Raw genomic sequence first — 22656 nt, 5'->3', positions numbered from 1 at the left:
AGCAAGAGGCTCAGACACGGAAAGAAATTTCTGAGCGAATAGGCAGTTCCCAGAGTGCTGTATCAAGGCATCTTAGTGGGCTGTCTGTCGGAAGGAAAAAGTGTGTCAGGAAACGCACAACCAGAAGAGGTGACCGCACCCTGAGAAAGATTGTGGCAAAGGGCTGATTCCAGACCTTGGGGGACCTGCAGAAACAGTGGACTGAGTCTGGAGTAGAGCCGCTGTGCACAGGCGTGTGCTGGAAATGGGCTACAAGTGTCGCATTCCCCAGGTCAAGCCACTTTTGAACCTGAAACAGCGGCAGAAGCGCCTGACCTGGGCTACAGAGAAACAGCACTGGTCTGTTGCTCAGTGGTCCAAAGTACTTTTTTCAAATGAAAGCAAATTTTGCATGTCATTCAGAAATCAAGGTGCCAGAGTTTGGAGGAAGACTGGGAGAAGGAAATGCTAAAATGCCTGAAGTCCAGTGTCAAGCACCCACACTTAGTGATGGTCTGTGATGCCATGTCAGCTGCTGGTATTGGTCTACTGTGTTTTATCAAGGGCAAGGTCAATGCAGCTAGCTATCAGGAGATTTTAGAGCACTTCATGCTTCCATCTGCTGAAAAGCTTTATGGAAATGAAGATTTCATTTTTTAGCACGACCTGGCACCTGCTCACAGTGCCAAAACCACTGGTAAATGGTTTACTAACCATGGCATTCTTGTGCTCAATTGTCCTGCCAACTCTCCTGACCAGAACCCCATAGAGCAGGGGACAGCAACCTTTTTGGTGTGGAGTGCCACTTTCAAATTATCTTGTCAATCAGTGTGCCACACCGAGATTAATGACGCACATCCAATTTTTTATATCCAACAGAGCTGTAATTTTACCCCAAAGAAAACAACATGAACATATATTGAAATCGTATAACTACCATTCTTTTTCAATTAACTAAAAAATAAATACATATTGTAGAAAATGTCAAAACTTGAAAATAAGTGCAACAGTTCACTAGCTAGTTGTTCACTATCAACTTAAACAGTAAATTATATGCAGCATTTTAGATATTCTTTTATATTACAAACATAAAAGATGCCTATTGCCTACCTTAATGTGATCCCTGGCCCTGTTTTCCTTGGCTCAGCTCTGATTTCGGGGTTGTACTTTGTGACTTTTAGCTGCTTATCCTTTTTTTTTGAGTGTCTCTTTGTTAGTTGTTGAGGTAATTATCGAGGTTTGATTGATTAAATATTTGCTTGATTGATTGATTGAATATTTGCTTGTGCTCATATATACCATAAATAATATATATTGCCATATTTTTCTTACTAATATAACCAGTAAATGATTATTGCTTGTGTAGCCCCTATCTATACCCTCCTGTATGTACACCGATAGGAGCTGCAATCTAGGTTCGGTTTATTTGGTTTGGCTACGATAACCACATCTAACATCAGGTTTAGGCAATTGGAATGCTTTTTTGTAGATTTTTAATGAACAACACAATGAACAATTTTAACAAAAACACCCAATGAACTATTATTTAACACACTATAAAATTAACAAGAAAAAACAGTCGTGTTGGGTCTCAGTCAAGTGTTTGTCAAAGTCAAATTCGTCGAATATTAGTTGCAATCGCAACTAATTCAATGTCTCAAGTTTATACTATTGCAGTAGTTTTCAATGTTCGTTGGAGTGCACTCTTTTCGAAGAAAAAAAATGTATGTATCAGTCCGATGACTGATACAATCCTACCACACAGACAGTCCGTCTGTTATTCCAGAATTTTCGATGTTCTTGGTTCTTCAAATCACTCTGGGTTAGCTCGCCATCGTTGAATCCAATCTGATGATCTTTCTTTTTTTTCCAATCAGAAAAAAAACCTGACCTGTATTTAACACAGGTCTTGGGTTACAATCTTTTCAGTTTCAATGTTTCAGTTTCATTTTTGTTGTACAACTTTTTCAAACACTACTGAGTGTAAACACTCAAGAATATACTTCTAGTCATTTACAAAGCATTTTGTACGCAATAAATGACATTTCCATTAAACAACATTAATAATTACATTTCTTTTCCTTTCAAATGGAACTATAGTTTATACCATTTCAAACAGCAGTATATTTTGATAAAATTATCTCACCGAATAGTCTTAACTGACGACGCCTGGTCCTCTTCTTCTCACACAAGGCTTTTGGCCTGCATGAATAAGGCGCTAGCAGTTAGCCATGAATGCAAATTTAGCATTAGCGAATTAGCGAATCGTTTCCACATCTTACCGAGTGGTTTCTGCTCAATATTTTCACCACGTGACCGTCTGAATTCGCTTCACGCAACAGACGCCACACAGCAACAGTTGATGCATTCGTCAATTTGCTTTTTTTTCTCTTTTTCTCATTTCTTTCTGGGCGAACAAAACTTTTCCCCCTTAGTTAGAAAAGCCAACGTTCCAAAAGGAAGTGCGCATGCGCTGACGTCATAGTTGTGAGTCTCTGACTTCATTCAAATGTCGCTCATGCCCTCTATTGTTGTTATTGGGTATAACGCTTTAATATTTTTCTCTGGCCTACATTATTGGGTATAATGCTTCAATATTTTGCTCTGGGCTACATCCTCCCCCCCTTAAATAACATGAGTCCCTTCATGTGCTTCTGTTCTCAATCTCTCTTCAAACATTTCGCCTAATGCTGTATTGAAACCATCGAAAACAGTTTGAATCAAAGAAAGGAATGGTTTTCCTAACTGAGAATAAGTAAGTTTTTCAGGTGGTTTTCGTTGGCGTACAGATCTGCGTAATGATTGTTGGGAATATTGATCACTTTCACCTGTATCTTCTGCAGGTAAAGGGTTACTCTCTTGTGTAACCTCTGCAAATTCAGCTGAACTTTGGAAGGAGTTGTCAACAAGAACTTGATCAGTTTTGCTTCCCATTTCATTTTCTTTTGCATTAGTTAGGTCCTCCGTTTCAATCCTAAACACATTCTCTTCCATTTCGGTTAGTGGATTTTCAGTTTGTATTCCATTTTCTTCATTTGGCTCGGAATCATTAGAATGTGATTGACATTCTCCTGCTAAATCGTGGGATAAGTGTCCATTTTCTTCCACAACCGATTTTTGGAATTGAGTGTTGATCGACTCTGACAGATTGGGTTGCTTCACTGGAATTGATTTTTCCATTTCCACATCGGGTACTTTTTCCAAGTTTGGTACAGGTTTTAATCTATCCTTTGTTGGTATTGTTAGTTTTACCATGGGTTCGACAGGGTGAAACACCGTCTCAATGTCCGGGGAACAGAACTGAATTTCATCTTCATCCTCATCAAGAGAATGAAATTGATGGTCATCATCCATTTGCGTGTCATTTCTTGTTCTACTCTTGGTGGTAGTCTTTGGCTTAGCAAGTGTTTCCTCATTTTCGGGAAGAAATCCACAAGGTAACAATAGATCCCGGTGCAAAGTACGTGTTGGTCCATCTTGACCTTCAGGGCACACAGTATACACTGGCAAATCACTTGCTCTCTTTTGGACAACATAAATGGTTGACTCCCAACGATCAGCAAGTTTATTCTTACCCCTGAGACGGACATTACGCACTAGTACCCTATCGCCTATCTCTAGAGTACTTTCTCTTATTCGCACATCAAAGGTTTTCTTGTTCTTGTCAGCCACTTTATTTGCATTTTCTGTCGCAATCTGGTAGCTTGATTTCAGGTAAGATTTCAAATTTTTCACATATTGAGCGTGTGTTGGAATGGAGCCCTCCTTGACCGGCAACCCAAAAGCTATGTCAATCGGTAACCGTGGTTGCCGGCCAAACATGAGTTCATAGGGTGTGAACCCTGTTACGTCATTTTTCGTGCAGTTGTATGCGTGAGTTAGAGGTTTCACATAATCACGCCACTTCATCTTTTGTTTCTCTTGTAGAGTTCCCAGCATACTGAGAAGCGTACGGTTGTACCGCTCAACTGGGTTTCCTCGTGGATGATATGGACTTGTCCTTATTTTCTTTATACCGAGTAAGGTACAAAGTTCTTTGATGAGCACAGATTCAAAATCACGACCTTGATCACTCAGTAGACGTTCGGGAAATCCGTAGTGGATGAAAAATTGTTCCCATAAGCAACGTGCTACTGTAGATGCTTTCTGGTCTCTCGTTGGGATAGCTACTGCATACTTTGTAAAATGGTCAGTAATAACGAGAACATCTTTTGTGTTGTGACTGTCTGGCTCTAATGACAAAAAGTCCATACAGACTAGCTCCATTGGACGGCTCGTTGTGATGGAGACCAAAGGTGCAGCTTTGTCTGGTTGTTTCTTTCTTTTAACACATTGTGCACAGGTTTTGATTTTGAGCTCAATCTCAGACGCCATTTTTGGCCAGTAAAACCGGGATCTGACCAAATCAAGAGTACGATCTATTCCAAGATGACCCATCTCATCATGCAGGCTAGTGAAAATGGATGATCTCAATGCACGTGGAAGAACAAATTGATACACTATTGTGTTGCCACAATGCCGTTTCTTGAATAAAAGTCCATTTTTCAGCTCTAGACGAGGTAACTCTCTAAGCATCAGACAAAGCTCTGGCAGCTCTAACTTTAAGCTGTCAGGTACGGGATCCCCTGACTCAAGGGACTTAATGACAGTAGAAATCACAGGATCTGCTTGCTGTAGTCTAGCTAATTCAGCATCACTATACTTTGGGAATGTGAAAAGTTCATCAGATATCTCTCCATCTTCTTCAAAGGCGGCTGGAATAGCATTCGGATGGAGTGCTAGTGACTCTATAAAACAAGGAGACTGACCTAGCTCTTCTTCTTGTACCAAAGTATGATGTTGACAGCTTGCCTTGACTACGTCTTCAGAAACTAAATGGTGTGAGGTGAAATCACGAATTCTCATTATTTCGTCTTGAGAGATTTGGTCATTGATCAATTCTCCATGTGGCCTTCTTGATAACCCATCAGCATCCTGGTTTTGTTTTCCCGCCCGGTATTTGATATCAAAGGAGTAAGTAGACAGGTTGGCCAACCAACGGTAACTGGTTGCATCTAGCTTTGCAGTGGTGAGAATGTACCTGAGTGGATTGTTGTCTGTTACAACCGTGAATGTATTTCCATACAGGTAATCGTGAAACTTCTCAGTAACAGCCCATTTTAAAGCTAGAAATTCCAGCTTGTGTGCTGGGTATCGGGCTTCGCTCTTTGAAAGACCCCTACTCGCATAAGCAATAACTCTGTTCTGCCCATCCTGCTCCTGATACAATGCCGCCCCAAGTCCCGTTGTGCTGGCGTCCGTATGAAGGACGTAAGGTTTCTCGGGATTAGCAAAACCGAGAACTGGAGATGACGTTAATTTCTCGATTATGTCTTCAAATGCATTTTGACAATCAGCTGTCCATCTTTCTCCGAATTGGCCTTTTGGGTCGTGGTACTGATCGGCATTTTTATATACTTTGGTCATTTTACGGCTAGGTGGGTAGCCTGTCAAAAGGTTGGTTAAGGGCTTTGTGATTTTTGAATATCCCTCCACATACCGGCGATAGTACCCAGCGAAGCCTAAAAATGATCTCAGTTCCTTAAGTGTCTGAGGTTTCGGCCAGGTTTTTAAAGCTTCGATCTTTGTTGGATCGGTTTCCACTCCATTTCGAGACACAATATGTCCGAGGTATCGAACTGACGTTTGAAAAAAACGGCACTTCTCTGGTGACAATTTCAAACCATTTTCTCGTAACCGTTCAAGAACTTTGGCTAAACGAATCTCATGTTCCTCTAAAGTTTTTGAAAAAACTATTATGTCGTCAAGGAAAACCAAAACTTCGCGCAAGTTGATGTCACCCATGCACTTCTCCATTAAGCGCTGGAAGGTGCTTGGCGCATTAGTTATTCCCTGTGGCATTCTATTCCACTCCCAGAAACCAAGCGGACATACAAATGCTGTTTTCGCCTTGTCGCTCTCCTCCATCTCTATCTGATAGTAGCCCGATTTTAAATCCATAACCGAGAACCATTGAGACCCATTGAGTGCCGAGAATGATTCTTCAAGGTTAGGTAAAGCGTACGCATCTTTGATAGTCTGGCTGTTCAATTTTCGATAATCGACACACAAACGAATATCACCATTCTTCTTTTTTACAACAACAATAGGAGATGAGAATGGTGATTCTGATTCGCGTATAACCCCAGCATCTAGGAGCGTTTGGAGGTGACGTCTTACAGCGTTGTAATCCTGAGGATGTATAGGACGAGGTCTCTGTTTAAAAGGAGTATCCTCTTTTAGCTGTATTCTGTGTTTAACTTTAGTTGCATGACCAAAATCGAGATCATCATGAGAGAAAACATCAGAGTATGTATTCAAGTTTTTAATGATTCTAGCCTTCCACTCTTCTGGAAGTGGGGAATCTCCAAAATCAAATTTTAGACTTCCTGATGTGTCATATGTCTGTTGATTTGTCGGTTTAGCAAACTCTTCAGAACTTCCTTCACATTTCTGACTTAGCGGAACGTTCTGGATGTCAGTAATTTTCTGGGGTACACTAAGTTTGGCAACAACACAATTAATGGGCAAAGAAATATCACGGTTGGTCTCATTATTAAGCACAACTGGAATTTTGTGTGGGAAACAGGCCGGTAGAGTAATGAGACAACTGTCAATAAAGATTCCACCCGGTAATGATGACAGGGTGGGTTGTTCAAGCAATGCCCATTTTTCATTGCTGACACCACTGACATTAACAAACCCGTCTAATACAACTTTTTGACCAGCTGGAATAACATCTGGTTTCCTGCTTCGCAATTTTACAAACCCAAACTGGTCATCTTGTTGATCCTGTCTAAATCGTAAAATCCTCAGTACTTGATGATAACCACAATAAGGGTTAATTGAAGGTATGGAGTCACAGTACTGTTCATAAAGTGGATCTAAAGTGTTAGTTCCAATCAGTATTGGGGTGTCGCTGTTGGAGCGAACATCTGGCACAACTAAGGCTAGAGTTTGAATTTGAGGTTCACAATCAATGAACTCTTTAGGAAATTGTACATTTAACTGTACATACCCAGCATAGGAGACCAAATCACCAGTTGCTCCTTCCACTTCAAGAATATCACTAATTGGGTGCATTATTTGGTCTGACAAGTGCAAATTGTAAAACGATTTTGAAACCGTGGTGACCTGTGAACCGGTATCGAGTAGTGAATTACATTCAATTCCATTGACTTTAATGTTAGCTGCAGTTTTGGTGCCAACAAGCCCTTTTGGAATTGTTCTTGTTTGGACCGTTTGGTGTTGTTTTATTGAAGTTCTGGATTTGTTCACAGTGTTAGTTTTGGGACTTTCTTTCACTTCTGTTCCCATTTGCCCCTCAATGGAAACAGCTACATGTTTAAATTATCTGCTGCGTTGCTCTTCTCCCAAGCTTCTTGTTTGGCTTTCAGCTCTTGTCTCTTGGCATTCACAAGTGCAGGGTCGGGAGGATTGTTGCAAGATGTTTTAATGTGTCCGTCTTCACCACAGTGAAAGCAATACCATGGTCTTGGTCGTTTGGACACAGAGCTAGGTTTGGCTGGAGATTGCTTCACACTAGATGATTCCTTCCTGTCACTAGGCTTTTTGTTTTTGGTTTTCTCTCCTTGGTTCATTGTAGGTTTATTTTCTTTGAGTTGCATTAATGTTGCAATTTGAGACTGAAGACTGACAAGTTGCTTCTGAATTTTCTGTAGTTCTGTAGGTTGTTTGTTCATTTCAGCAGTTGAGATGCTATCAGTCTTGTCACAAAAACTGATATTGTGAGCTTGGGTTTGGGCTTTGGGTTTTGTGAAGCCCAAATGTTGTTTCATTCGTGTGGCTTTTGTAGCTTGCTTATCTTCCTCTGTGCGCAGCAGCCATAAGAGTTCAGAGAAACTGGGTGGGTCTTTAACCTTACTTTCTAGCTGAAGCTGTCTTATAAGGTCATTATCCCAGCATCCCCTACAGAACTGTTTTAAAAGCTGCTTATCTGCATCAATGACTGAAATTGCCTTCATTTGTACAGATTTGTTCAAAACATTCTGAAGTCTTTGAAGATAGTTGGATGCTGCTTCACCAGCATTTTGGTTCAGACTAAGGAATTTGGCGAACAATTCATCGCTATCCTCCACTGTAGCAAATGCAGCATCAAGAAGTTGTAAATATGCTCTGGAACTTGAGTGTGGACCTAACGACTTGACAACACTCGCAGCTGGAGATGATAAACTGTCAACAATTTTCCTTACGATCTGTCTATCTGAAATTGTGGAATCAGCTAAATAAAATTCGACACTATCTCGCCAAGTATCATAGTCTACTTCAAAATTTGGACATGGCATCCTACCTGAAAATGGTCGCAACCTTGCAGTGGAAATACTCTGCGAAGAGGTATCTGGGGTTTTGACAATGTGTTCGACAACTAAACGTTGCACTTCTGGTGGGATAATCTGTTCAGATGGAAGTTTTCTGTTGGATTCTGAAGTTACTGTGGCTGGAGCAATGTTCTCATTTACTTCTGAACTAATAGTTCTGAATGTATCAGGTTCATGTCCTTCAACATCAGCAGGCTCTTCGTTTGACTCTCCAATAACTTCCGTTATTCTAGTTAAGCCCTCTCTCAAAATATTCTCAAATGATTTACCACTTATTTTCGCCATGGTTTTAAGATCAGACAAAAATTTGTCTGCAATGTCATTGCCTTTCTCATTAGAATATGTATTGGCTAATGCATCAACATGGTGAACTACTGTGGTGTTTGCTTCGGCGGTTCTGTCAAATGGCAGCTTTAGAAATTCAACAGCTGCACCAGTTTTGAACTCTACTATTAGATGATCCGGCAACTGCGGAATTACAATATGTCTCTCTATAGCGCCATATTGTTTCAAGTAATCCATTATCTCCTCATCTACCACTGTATTAGACAAACCAGTGATAATCACAGAATTTGGAACCTTTACATTTTCTTTCACAATGATGTCCATTTTTTTTTTTTTTTAGGACACCCCAAAAACTTTTAGTATTCAACTGAGTACAAAAATTACATAAACCTGATGCAGTGCAGTAATCGTATCGAAGTATCTCCTGGCTAGCTCGCCACTTTTTATGTAGCCCCTATCTATACCCTCCTGTATGTACACCGATAGGAGCTGCAATCTAGGTTCGGTTTATTTGGTTTGGCTACGATAACCACATCTAACATCAGGTTTAGGCAATTGGAATGCTTTTTTGTAGATTTTTAATGAACAACACAATGAACAATTTTAACAAAAACACCCAATGAACTATTATTTAACACACTATAAAATTAACAAGAAAAAACAGTCGTGTTGGGTCTCAGTCAAGTGTTTGTCAAAGTCAAATTCGTCGAATATTAGTTGCAATCGCAACTAATTCAATGTCTCAAGTTTATACTATTGCAGTAGTTTTCAATGTTCGTTGGAGTGCACTCTTTTCGAAGAAAAAAAATGTATGTATCAGTCCGATGACTGATACAATCCTACCACACAGACAGTCCGTCTGTTATTCCAGAATTTTCGATGTTCTTGGTTCTTCAAATCACTCTGGGTTAGCTCGCCATCGTTGAATCCAATCTGATGATCTTTCTTTTTTTTCCAATCAGAAAAAAAACCTGACCTGTATTTAACACAGGTCTTGGGTTACAATCTTTTCAGTTTCAATGTTTCAGTTTCATTTTTGTTGTACAACTTTTTCAAACACTACTGAGTGTAAACACTCAAGAATATACTTCTAGTCATTTACAAAGCATTTTGTACGCAATAAATGACATTTCCATTAAACAACATTAATAATTACATTTCTTTTCCTTTCAAATGGAACTATAGTTTATACCATTTCAAACAGCAGTATATTTTGATAAAATTATCTCACCGAATAGTCTTAACTGACGACGCCTGGTCCTCTTCTTCTCACACAAGGCTTTTGGCCTGCATGAATAAGGCGCTAGCAGTTAGCCATGAATGCAAATTTAGCATTAGCGAATTAGCGAATCGTTTCCACATCTTACCGAGTGGTTTCTGCTCAATATTTTCACCACGTGACCGTCTGAATTCGCTTCACGCAACAGACGCCACACAGCAACAGTTGATGCATTCGTCAATTTGCTTTTTTTTCTCTTTTTCTCATTTCTTTCTGGGCGAACAAAACTTTTCCCCCTTAGTTAGAAAAGCCAACGTTCCAAAAGGAAGTGCGCATGCGCTGACGTCATAGTTGTGAGTCTCTGACTTCATTCAAATGTCGCTCATGCCCTCTATTGTTGTTATTGGGTATAACGCTTTAATATTTTTCTCTGGCCTACATTATTGGGTATAATGCTTCAATATTTTGCTCTGGGCTACACTTGCTATACCAGGTTTTAGTATAATGCTTAAGTGTTACAAAGAGTAAAAGAGGGTCGGGATGACAACTGCCTTGCTTCATGGCCACATCATTACATAACTAGACCTTCCGAGGCATCTTCAGCACCTGGCGTCTGGACTTTTGTCTAGACCTTCGAGGACAATTTTCCATCGGAGGACATCTTCCATGGCCGCAGTGTTACATAACTGAAGTGTCTGGGTCATTTTGACTGTTTACATGATTGTTTTGACTGTTTACATGATTGTTTACATGAGCTCTTGCTTACACAAGTGTATTTACTTAGTTCCACCTACATGCACACACATATCCAATCGAAAACCACATGGGTGTCTCCAGCTTGCTCTCCCCCCTCCCCTAGGGCGACATCCATTTTAGGACAAACCCCTAAATAAAATACCAAGGAGGATTTTTTTCTTTAGATCAATTTTGATGACTGTAACTAGTCACTATTTTGCTCTCCTTGGCCAAGAAAACTGAGTGTCTTCTCTCCTTATTTTTGGGTAATTTTAGAATGTCTACCTAAGGATCTATTTTTGAACTTGACATTAGTCAAGCCATCAACCAAAACCTCTGAGCTTGACAAGATCGCCTCTTTGATATATTCGCCATCAGTAAATGGTTTTCCTTGCTTTGCAATGCAGTGAGCAGTGATAGCTTGCTTCGGTGGAGGTGTTTTTAGCAGTGACAAAGGTTTTCAGGGTGTGTTTGTTTACTGTACCTGGACACAGCACGTTTTAATGACTCTGCCTTGTCAGACTCATCCTTGAATGAATTTTCATGTTTTGTCTCGTAATGACGTTTGACACTTGTTGTCCCCGGGGAGAGGCACGGGCCCGGGTGGAGCCGCCGCGGCCCCCGGGAGGCTGGCTCTTGCGGTGCCCACGGAAGGCGCGGGCGTGTGGGGCTAGAAGACTGATCTAGCCCCATACCAGCCCGGGTGGAGCCGCGGGTGCAGATCTTGGTGGGGGAATAACACTCTTAAATACAGTCTTGATGAGATTGAATTGGCTGCAGTTACGACGTTGGGAACGCTGACTCTGGAATAAAAGACGATTTGACCAACATTGTGACAGCCGATGCCTACCAAAAATGACGTAATGTCAGAGGTTATAAAATCGCGCCAGCGGCCCTTCCCGCACAGAGAGCGCCAGTGGGCAATACGGGACAAGTCTGTGAAAGCATCCAACCCGCTCCATTCTCGGAACATCTTTTTATACGTGAAAGCAATGACGTGAGTAAATCCCATGTCTCTTTACACAGGAATTCCCTTGGATGTGTGTGTGGCTTAAATAACAGGGCGCGCAACAGAAAATGTCAGAATTTCAGGTAAAAAGGCGCTTTTTTCTTGTTTTTTTTGCCATGTGCTCGCGTGTCACTGGTTAACCCTTCGCGTGCCAGTGCTGACACGCGTGTCATAGGTTGCCGACCCCTGCCATAGAGAATCTGTGGGATATTGTGAGAAGGAAGTTTTAGAGACACCAGACCCAACACTGTGGATGAGCTTAAGGTCACTATCGAAGCATCCTGGGCCTCCATTACACCTCAGCAGTGCCACAGACTGATTGCTATGGAGTCACAGGAGTGCCAAAACTAAAAATAAATAAATAAATGAATAAATAAATATAAAGGGCAATAAATATATCAATATATAAATAAATAAAGGAATAGGTAAATAAATGAACGAATAAATAAATATAAAGAGAAATAAATAAATAAATAGAAATATAACGGTATACTTTGTCATTGACATTTACTTTTGGTCATTAACAACCACAAACGGAAAAACCAATGACAATATTTTTCATTGACTTTTACTTTTTGTCATTGAACACCACAAACGGAAAAAACAATGACAATTGTATTTTTTGCCTTTTCTGTTTGGCTTTTACATTGTCATTTGTCAATCGCCTTTCCTCTTCGGGAATGTAAATGGCAAATGCGCAGAGAAACGGTCTGTCAATCAAATGACGTTGGGCGGGGCTGTCCAACCAGAAATAGTAGTCGATAACTGATTATTCCTAATTTACCTGAAGGAAAGTGACGTCGGTTATCGAGTTGCACGTGCGGTTTTTATGGATAGACTTTTTACGTGATAGATTCAACGATAGAAATACATTTTTCTAGACCGGTAAAAAAATATATTATAGAATATATTATTCGACACACATGCCAGACCATTCAAAGAATAATTATTTTCTATGTCCGAATCTTCGCTTTTATAATCATGACGACATTGGAAGAAGTGGCGTAGTGCAGTCACACAAAACAGCCGCGGTGGCGCTTGGGTAGCCGTATGGCGCATGTGCGGAAAGTTAAACCAGGAATAATCAGTTATCGACTACTATTCCTGGTTGGAAAGCCCCTCCCAACGTCATTTGATTGACAGACCGTTTCTCTGCGCATTTTCCATTTACATTCCCCAAAGAGGAAAGGCGATCGACAAATGACAATGACAATGTAAAAGCCAAACAGAAAAGGCAAAGGCAAAAAATACAAATGTCATTGTTTTTTCCGTTTGTGGTGTTCAATGACAGAAAGTAAAAGTCAATAGCCACGTTTACATGCCGACTTTTATTCATACCGATTCAAATAATTCCGAATGGAAATTTCAGATCAGCTGTTTACATGTCACTTCATCTATTCCGATTCAGCGTTTACATGTGACTGCCTTTATTCCGAAAGGACGTTTGACAACTGCCGTCTGACATGCGCAGATTAATCAAAACAAAGCGTCACGTTGCAAAACATGGAGATCGATCGTCGGAGTGCTGCTGTTTTAACTTTAACCCACTTGTTGTGTTTGTGGGGTCGTATCCGCTTCTGCTGTTTTGCTCTTTTGCCTTGTAGTAGCCGGTTTTCCACCGGTTTCTAATCTGGTCAACGCTCCGGTCTATTCCGGCTTCTTGTAACCTCTCGTGAACTTTCTGGTCATTTTTTGTTGATTTGGGGGAGAAAAAAAAAAAAAATCCCATTGAAAATGAATGGGAAAAATTTTGGACGTCCATGGACGTCAATGGTATCAACTTACATAGGCGTCAATGGAATCCAAGTACACTGGCATCAATAGAATGAAAAAACAATTAAATGTTCACTGTTCCTCGTTTTACGCCCGTCTAAGCGAGCAATTATATTCAATTCTTTTAAATTTTGAATTAAATACAACCTTTCCGCCGGACTCCAATTAGGTGCGCTGTGCTTGGAAGCCATGTTGCAAGTGACGTTACTTACGTCACAAAGTGACGTCACCACGTCAGTACGGAGCATGTGCAGAAAGAACGCAACCAGACACCATTCCACTTCCCTGTTTACATGATATAATTTTACTTCTAATCGGTTTGGGAAAAGGAATATTCCACCCCTGTGAATCGGAATGAAATTCCATTCAGTTTGGGCCTGTTCATTCCGAATGAGGTGTTTATATGGAACACATTTATTCGGTTTGAACAAATATTCCGATTGTAATTGGAATATTTGGCTCCATGTAAACGTGGCAAATGAAAAATATTGTCATTGTTTTTTCCGTTTGTGGTTGTTAATGACCAAAAGTAAATGTCAATGACAAAGTATACCGTTATATTTCTATTTATTTATATATTCTCTTTATATTTATTTATTCGTTCATTTATTTACCTATTCCTTTATTTATTTATATATTTATATATTTATTGCTCTTTATATTTATTTATTCATTTATCTATTTATTCATTTATTTATTTTTAATTTTGGCACTCCTGTGACTCCATAGATTGCCTCCATGCCACGCCGCATTGAAGGTATCATTTCTGCAAAAGGATTCCCAACCAAGTATTGCGCATAGCTGATATAATTAATTGAAGGTTGACTTTTTTTGTATTAAAAAAAACTTTTTTTGTATTGGTCGGATGAAATATGCAAATTTTTTGAGATAGGGATTTTTGTTTTTTCTTGACTTTTTTTGCCAAGATCATCAATATTAAAACAATAAAAGGCTTGAACTACTTCAGTTGTGTGTAATGAATCTAAAATATATGAAAGTCTAATGTTTATCAGTACATTACAGAAAATAATGAACTTTACCACAATATGCTAATTTTTTGAGAAGGACCTGTACATCTGTATTATACTAACTTTCACATGTATTGGTTCAGGTGTTACACTGTTCCATTTAAACCTTTGTTTTCAAAAACTACTAAAGAAACAGTTTGAAAACTTCCAGAATAAATGTCTGGATTTAATGAGCAAATTTATATTTCAATATTTTAACATAACTCAAATTATATTAAAATACACAATAAATACAAATTTCTTAATAATCTGCTAACTATCCAGGAATGCAAAAAAATGAATATTTGTCTTAAGACCACTCAACATTGTTGAGAAATTAATATAACATATAAATATAAATTAAATAGAACTGAAAAAACCTCTTAGTCTGGGAATACCAAAAAGAAATAAAAATCCAGCCTTCCTTCAGGTAAGACACTACTGCTTTTGTCCACAAACACAGCCAAAATCAACAAAAAAATGAAAGCTGCTTCGGGCTGCTTTAAAACCACATGAATAGAACAAAACTGAAAATTGAGGAGAAAGGGATAAACCTCAGTTCACTACATTTCTCACAGTTTAATTAATGTTAACGGAAGAAAATACATACAGGAGGACACCTCTCTAAGCAGCTCCGTATTCAAGTTTTGCAGGTTAGCAAATTCACACAGTTTAATGTTATGCTAACGCTCATACAGGTCGGACTTTCAATAGGAAAATTAGTGGTGTGTTCCCCACCTCCGCAACATTAACATCTTTTTACTTGGGCTGTCAAACGATTAAAAATTTTAATCGAGTTAATCACAGCTTAAAAATTAATTAATCGTAATTAATCGGAATTCAAACCATCTATAAAATATGCCATATTTTTCTGTAAATTTTTTTTGGAATGGAAAGATAAGACGGATATATACATTCAACATACTGTACATAAGAACTCTATTTGTTTATGAGAACTATAAATCAGCAAGATGGCATTAACATTAACATTCTGTTAAAGCGATCCATGGATAGAAAGACTTGTAGTTCTTAAAAGATAAATGTTAGTACAAGTTATTGAAATTTTATATTAAAACCTCTCTTAATGTTTTCGTTTTAATAAAATTTGTAAAATTTTCAATCAAAAAAGAAACTATTAGCTCGCCATTGTTGATGTCAATAATTACACAATGCTCGCTCCCCAAACCCATAAAATCATTTGGACCTAAGCGCCAGCAGAGGGCGCCAAACAACAAAAAATAAGTAATAAGCAGACATGACACTGCTGTCATTTTAATCTGTCTGAATGATGCAGAGTGGTCATGGGAGAAAGTGATGTGGTCAGATGAGATCAAAGTGGAACTTTTTGTTTCAAACTTTACTCGTCGTGGGTGGAGAAAAAAGAAGGATAAGTACAATCCCAAGAACACAATCCCCTCTGTAAAGTATGGGGGTGGAAACCTCATGCTTTTGGGCAAAGGGGACAGGACGACTGTACTGTATAAAGCAGAGGATGAATGGTGAAATGTATCGTCGGATTTTGAGCCATAACTTCCTTCTCTCAGTCAGGGACTTGAACATGAGTCGTTGCTGGATCTTCCAACATGACAATGATCCATCCGAAGCACACAGCCAAGCTGACCAAGAGCATATCAAGGTTCTGGAGTGGCATAGCCAGTCTCCAGACCGATGAACCCCAGTAAATTACAAATAAATTATTGAAAAATCATGCAACGTAAATTCCTGATTAAATTTTTTTTTTTTTTTTTTTTTTTTTAGATTTTGTCTCTGTGAGTGGAAATGCATTTTTGATTCAAATTTCAGACCTCTACCTGTTTTCTAAGTGGGTGAAATTGCAAAATCACAAAGAGTGCAAATTAGGACTGTTAAAATTACCGCGTTAACGGCGGTAATTAATTTTTTGAATTAATCACGTCAAAATAATTGACGCAATTAACGCACATGCCCTGCTCAAACAGCAATGGCGGGCTACTAGTTTATTTTTTGATTGAAAATTTTACAAACTTTATTAAAACGAAAACATTAAGAGGGGTTTTAATATAAAATTTCTATAACTTGTACTAACATTTATCTTTTAAGAACTACAAGTCTTTCTATCCATGGATCGCTTTAACAGAATGTTAATAATGTTAATGCCATCTTGTTGATTTATTGTTATAATAAACAAATACAGTACTTATGTACCGTATGTTGAATGTAAATCCATCTTGTGTCTTATCTTTCCATTCCAACAATAATTTACAGAAAAATGTCATATTATATAGATGGTTTGAATTGCGATTAAATATGATTAATTAATTTTTAAGCTGTAATTAACTTGATTAAAAATTTTAATCGTTTGACAGCCCTTGTGCAAATACTTCTGCTCCTCACTGTATACATACTGTATGTATTATTCCAGTTTTATTTCTGACTGTCCAAAGTGTACATATACTGTATCTGTATTCTACTGCCCCCAGGTGGCCAAGGTGCAAACATGAATTCCATGTGCATTGAATTGAAGTAAATGTAGCAAAAAACGTGTTTCAACTTTCTATATCCATGTTTCCTCAGCTAGTTTTACGGCATTTCCATTCATTTAAATTGTGAACGAGGACTTATGGAATAGAATAGAAGGCTTTTATTGTCATTGTACAGAGTACAACAAGATTTAAAGCTTCGCCATAACGTACACCACATAAAACAAAGCAAAAGTACAATAAGCCTAACATAAAAACACAGGTTAAAGTGTGCACAGATTGGGAATAAAGTGAATAAGTGACTAGCAGCAAGTAGTGGTGTAGTGGTAATACAACAGAGCGCAACAATGTGTAGCCTATATGATAATTTACAGTTGGCTATAATTTACAGGCAGATGACAGTTTTTGCATGGATATATTGTCCATGTAACAGTGCAAATAGTGCATATGCAGTTCCCAGATCGGGACAGATGTCTGAGAACATATTATTAAGTAAGATGCATGTGACAATGTTGTGGCATTAGCAGTGCAGTCACAATGACATTTCAGTGCAAACCTGAGTTGAAAAGGGTGACACTTCTTGAAAAGAAACTATCTTTTAAAAACCCCAGTCAAAGCTACAAGATACCTTATTGCATAACGAAGGCCACCGCCCGAGTTAAGATGGCTGTCACTTCCTGTCTTCCAAAGTCCAGCGTGAGCAGGAAGTGGGCGGCGGCGCGGATGCACGGGCAGATCGCCCCACGATATGTTTGTTAGCGTGTTAGCATTCTGGTCAGCGGCCAGTAAGTGCCCTGCCTCGGAGGTCTAATCTTGCCTCGCGCCTCACTGCACGCGCTCAATAGCGTCCCCACCCTGCATCATGACATCATGTCTTTGTGTGAAATCCTGCTTCCATTCACGCTTCCACTGTAGGGCTTAGCATCCAAACGTCCTCTATATCAACACGCAGCTCTTTAAAGGGAGAACCGGCGGATACGACACAGCTCTGAACATGGCCGCCACCGTTCTCCAACACCGCACAGGCCTGCTCGTGGGTTGGAACACGTGGGCTATTTGTTAAGGGCTGTTGGAGTCAAATTTCAAAATGTCCAATGCAGGGAAATTTCTTGACACGATGTTTCGGAAGAGTAACTATTTGTCATGATGTACAAGGTGTTTAAAAAAGAATCAGCTGATTTACAGTTGTGGTCAAAAGTTTACATACACTTGTGAAGAACATAATGTCATGGCTCTTTTGAGTTTCCAGTTATTTCTACAACTCTGATTTTTCTCTGATAGAGTGATTGGAACAGATACTTCTTTGTCACAAAAAACATTCATGAAGTTTGGTTCTTTTATATACTTACAAACAATTGTTTGCACTGTTGCTCTTGGGACCTGCAGCTGCTTTGAAATGGCTCCAAGTGACTTTCCTGACTTGTTCAAGTCAATGATTCGCTTTTTCAGATCCATGTATGTATATTCTTGACCCAGCAGATTTGATCACTTTTTCTGTTAATCCATAATAAAGTCATAAAAGAACCAAACTTCATGAATGTTTTTTGTGACAAAGAAGTATCTGTTCCAATCACTCTATCGGAGAAAAATCAGAGTTGTAGAAATAACTGGAAACTCATGAGAGCCATGACATTATGTTCTTCACAAGTGTATGTAAACTTTTGACCACAACTGTATTTCAATTCTTATCTCTACCAGCTAAATGGTTGTGAATATCTTACCCAGTGTTGTTAATCTTACTTTAAAAAAGTAATTAATTACAGTTACAAATTACTTCTCCCAAAAAGTAATTGCGTTAGTAACTCAGTTACCTGAATGTAAGAGTAATTAGTTACTTGGCAAAGTAACTGGTGATAATTTTCAGGTTTTTTTTTTCTCCCAAAATTAAAAAAAAAAAAAATAGGTCACACAATTTGAAGTTTAAAGGGTTTTTTTTTTTTTTTGGACAATTGGCCCTAGCCCAGTTCTTTACCCTAAACTTAACTAGACACAGGGGTATTACGGATATTGCAATAACCAGATAACCTTTGCTGTGTGTGGAAGTCATTTAATGTTGTGAATCAACCATTAAAGTTGTTAAAATTGCTCCCGTTATTGCATTAGTTCTCTTCTGTCTACTTTTGACATGTGTAAGTTTTAAAACTATTTTATCGTTTAAAGATAGATTTAAGTCAAGATTTTGCCGATTTAGGAGCATTTTGGATCAAATGTTACTTAGGTTCGCTAGGAAGGTTCTCTACATGAGAAGTCTTCTGCTTTAAAATGGCGGCTGTCTACTAACGCATCTAGTTCTTTATTATACATGTTGCTAATGCAGCCATGTCTGTCATTTGCATCTAGTTCTGTATATATGTGATATCTACCGAAGCATCATGTGGGCATAATTTGTAGGCTATCGGCTACAGTCAGGTATTATTGGGTGCACCTAGCATAATAGCATCGCGTTTGCAACGGCGTCACCCTCCCTTGCCTCCTCCCCACTCCTGCTCTGCTCTCTCGTCTCCGTGAGTCTGTCTTTCTTAGACTTTTCTTGCTTCAGTCAACCAACATAGTAACGCACGCCTTTCCCGCCTGAGTAACGGTAACACCTAATGGCCTTGGACCAAAATACATGCTTGACTTGTTAGATTCCTATGAGACATCTAGACCCCTAAGGTCGTCTGGAACGGGTCTTCTGCATATTCTAAGAACAAGAATCAAGCAGGGTGAGGCACCATTTAGTTATTATGCTCCTCACCTCTGGAACAAGTTACCTGAACGTCTGAAGTATCCTCAAACTGTTAGCTCTTTTAAATCAGGGCTAAAAACGCTTTTGTTTAGCACTGCATATCCATAACTGGCTATATATTTCAATCTACCTGCTTTCTATTCCTCTTGTGCTTATCTCCATTGCTGATTTCAATTATTATTAGTAGTAGTAGTTTTTGTTATATTTTTGTTTTATTTTTATTTATTTATTTTATTTTATTCTATTTGTGATTAAATGCAATCTTTTGTCTTGGTTTTTACGTTGTATTGATTTAAATGTGATTTTTAATGATCTTCATGTGATGTAAAGCACTTTGAATTGCCTTGTGTTGGATTGTGCTATATAAATAAATTTGCCTTGCCTAACGGCGTTCCCAAGATGAGAAAAGTAATTATTTAGGTTACTCACTACTGAAGAAAATAATGCCATTAGTAACGCCGTTATTAACAACAATGATCTTACCATGGTAGACAAATATTAGACCACATGGTCTAAACATGGTAGACCATATTTTAACTTCCAAAAGAGAGGACACACACCCTCACCTTAGGTTTTAGTTGTTTTTTTTTGTTTGTTTTAGCACTTTGGGGGACTATGGAACATTGCTCCGACGTCTGTTTTCTCGATAACTGAGCACAGCAGATCCAAACACTGGGCATGCTCTTTCTAAACACGTCACAGGCAGCACAGTACCGCAGTATTCTGTGCAAAGCGTCAGTCAATTTCAAAACATGCTAATTGGTTCCGTGAAAATAATGAAAACTGGACATTTTGACGAATTTATGAAACCCGGCCGGACGCCCCGGACAGGATGTAAAAAGTTGACATGTCTGGGCTAAAGAGGACGTTTGGTCATCCTAGACCAGGGGTGGGCAAACTATTCCACAAAGGGCCGCAGTGGGTGCGGGTTTTTGTTGCAACCCAGTAAGAGGACACCTTTTCACCAATCTGCTGTTTTACAAGTGCAATCAGTCGATTGCAGTCAGGTGCTTCTCATTTCTGCTGAAACCTCATTGGTTGAACTCTCTGTGCTGGGTCAGTTGGAACAAAGACCAGGACCCACTGCGGCCCTCGAGGACCGGTTTGCCCATCCTTGTCCTAGACAAACCAAACCTTTCATTGTAGAGGTAGAACCCTTAATTTACGGAACAATAATTTAAAGCTCAAATACTGTTTTGCGATAGATACAACACAACATGGACAGGAACGTGAGCTATTTGAACAAGGCACGAGAATTCAACTCAAATTTCAAAAGGTCCGCTTGGAGTAAATATCTTCAAGCAAAGTTCGAAAGCTCGTAATGTCGAACTGTTTATCCTGATTAGTGCTGCAACGATTAATCAAGTATCTCGAGTAATTTGATTAGAAAAAGCTTCAAATCAAATTTTGCTTCTTTGAGCATTCGTTTAATTAGAGTGGGGATGTAATGGTTTGTTTTGAAAGTGTTTACATTTTTTTTTTTAAATTTAGGTGGATACACTGCCCTCTAGGGGAAACAGTGAACATGACACAACTCATTTGATATGGCTGAATCCTGCTGCTCCCTGTTAAGACCAACATAAGGTAAGTTTTTGTTTGAGCTAATGTTTTTTTTATGCATTCGTAATTTAGTTTATTGGTATATTTAGCATTTTTTGGTGGGAATATGTGTTTGAACCATTGGTTAAGAGCATTGTGAAAAATTTTAGCATTTTATATCATTTAAGATAGCAGACTTTTGCTATGCAAGTTAGCCAATTCTTTTGTTTTACTTAGATCCTCATTTATTTATTTAAAGCTTAGGGAATTTTAATTCATTTTTAAATGAAAGTACAATCCTACATGGTTTGAAGAAACACTTGGGTATTTTTTACTCAATTATTCGAACTAACTAGTTGATAGATTAATCGACTACTAAAATTATCGTTAGCTGCAGCCCTAATCGTGATATACGGTGTGTTTGAAAGAGAATGAATAATGAAGTAATGAATAATAATAATAATAAAATCTATCAAGAATAATATAATCAGTAATAATAATCATTAGTGACCCAAAATAGATAAATAAATATAATTTATTTCTGTAGTCTCTGATGAAAGATTGAGCACTACAGGAATCAAAGATTTTACCTTTTTTTTTTTTTTTTTTTTTTTTTAAACATAAAAAAATATATATATATATATATATATACTCTGTTTCTTGTTGCTTTGTATTATAAAAAACAATAAAACAATAAAAGAAAAAGTAGTTTTTCACTAATTTGCTTTTCTTAAAATTGAACTTGACTTTCTCACAAAAAAAAATAACTTAAATAAAATTTCTCTCATTCTTGACTAAATACTGAGCACAATAGAAATCAGAGAATAATTAAAAAAACCGAGGCACTCAAGGAGTACAAAATAAAAACCCTTTATTCAGTCATGGCTTTGTAGAACTTAAAAAAATGCCGACATGTTTCGGCCGTGTAGGCTTTCATCAAGACGAAGACGAAGACGGCCGAAACATGTCGGCATTTTTTTAATTTGTTCAAATCCATGACTGAATAAAGGCTTTTTATTTTTGTACTTTTTGAGTGCCTCGGTTTTTTTAATTATTAGCTTTTTTTTATCTGCACACCGAAGAGCACCAGAAGTGTACTTTGTACACCCAGCAGCAGCACTCCATGCACTTCTTGTCATACTGTAGAAATCTGAGAATATTTAGTTTTAAAAAAAAAATAAATAAATAAAATTACCTTTAATCCTTTTTTAATTAAAAACACAAAACATAAACAAGGTGTATTTTTGTTTCCCTTTTTTAAAAATCTTATAAGTAAAAAAAATGAATAAATAAAAAAAAAAATATATATATATATATATATATAATTTTAAAAACAAATACATTAAAAAACTGAAAATTCAAAAATAAGTTATGAAGTCAACCCTTTAATGCTTGCAATATGAAGCAATTGTCAGAGAATCAAAAAATTTAAAAAATAAGGTCTTGATGAAACCTTTTTTTCAAATTTGTAAAAAAAGAAAAAAAATATGTGTAATAAGCGCTGTAATATTTATAACCCTTGCCAAATCCTGTTTTTTTTTTTCT

General features: G+C 38.1%; 1 long non-coding RNA gene across 1 annotated transcript in view; it reads left to right on the top strand.

The window, feature by feature from the left end:
* LOC130927229 (uncharacterized) overlaps nt 1-21199 on the top strand; it is an 88037-nt gene extending 66838 nt beyond the window's left edge. The window contains exon 3 of the long non-coding RNA XR_009066370.1: nt 21064-21199. This is a non-coding gene — a long non-coding RNA (uncharacterized LOC130927229). The remainder of the gene's footprint in view (nt 1-21063) is intronic.
* The last annotated feature ends 1457 nt before the right edge of the window (nt 21200-22656 follow it).

The sequence above is a fragment of the Corythoichthys intestinalis genome, chromosome 12, assembly GCF_030265065.1.
Source record: "Corythoichthys intestinalis isolate RoL2023-P3 chromosome 12, ASM3026506v1, whole genome shotgun sequence".
NCBI classification, from domain to species: Eukaryota; Metazoa; Chordata; class Actinopteri; order Syngnathiformes; family Syngnathidae; genus Corythoichthys; species Corythoichthys intestinalis.
The sequence above is the reverse complement of the archived record's forward strand: the minus strand, read 5'-3'. Positions and strand labels throughout refer to the sequence as shown.